Genomic DNA, 1097 nt, shown 5'->3' on the forward strand with positions numbered 1-1097 from the left:
TTGTTTTTCTTTGATTTCTCTATGATAACCATTCTTTTTTGGGTGAAATAGTATCTCAGTGTTTTAATTTTCATTTCATTGATGGCTAGTAATGTGGAGCATTATTTCATATATTTATTCACTTCTCTAATTTCATCCTCTGAGAAGTGTGCGTTCATTTCAGATGCCCATTTCTGGATTGGGTCTTTAAATTTTGGGGCCCTAATATTTAAACAACATTCACTTTAATGTTTTTTAGTTGCATATAAATTATAGAGAAGACCTTTGTCTGCATGCTTATTAATTAAGGTTTTTTCCCAATTTCTGGGTTGCCTTTTCCCTTTGTTGGTAATTCCTTTTGGTGTCCAAAAACCTCTCAATAAAAGGAAGTCACAGTTGTTAATTATGTAAAATGTTACCTGCACTGTTTGATTTTAGTATATAAACTGTTTGCCTACCCCTATGTATTCAACAGTTCCTCCTACTTTCTTTTCCAGGAATTTAGTGTTTCTTTTTTAATGTTTAGATTCTAATCCATTTTGAGTTTAGTTTATTGCATGGTGATAGACCTGGGTCAAGTTTTATTCTTTGGCATGTAGAGCCAATTTTTCCAGCATCATTTTTTTTTTTTTATGAGCAGAGTATATTTATTGAGGGAAAGAAAGCTCTTGTCCAAGAGAGAACAGGAGAGGGGCCTGTGCAGGCAGCTCCCCCGGAAGACCATTTGTTAAAGAGGCTATCTTTCATCCAATAAGCATGTTTGGCCCCTCCGTTGAAGATAAACTGGCTTCGTATGTTTGGAGTAGTTTTTGCATCTTCTAATCTATTTCATTGATCAGCAGGTCTCCTTTCTGCCAACACTAAGATGATTTTTATCACAGTAGCTTTGTAGTATAATTTCAAGTCAGGAATGTCATGCCTCCTGTGTTTTCTTTGTGACTCAGGACTGCCTTTCCTCTTCTAGGTCTTTTCTGGTTCCAAATAAATTTTAGGTATAATTTCTGCAGATCTGTAAGTTATGTTGGTGGTATTATGATAGGGATTGGATTAAATCTATACAGCAATTTTGGGAGTATGGCCATCTTCACAATGTTGGTTCTTCCTATCCAGGAGCATGG

This window comes from Octodon degus, unplaced genomic scaffold (genome assembly GCF_000260255.1).
Source record: "Octodon degus isolate 3935 unplaced genomic scaffold, OctDeg1.0 scaffold00062, whole genome shotgun sequence".
NCBI lineage: Eukaryota > Metazoa > Chordata > Mammalia > Rodentia > Octodontidae > Octodon > Octodon degus.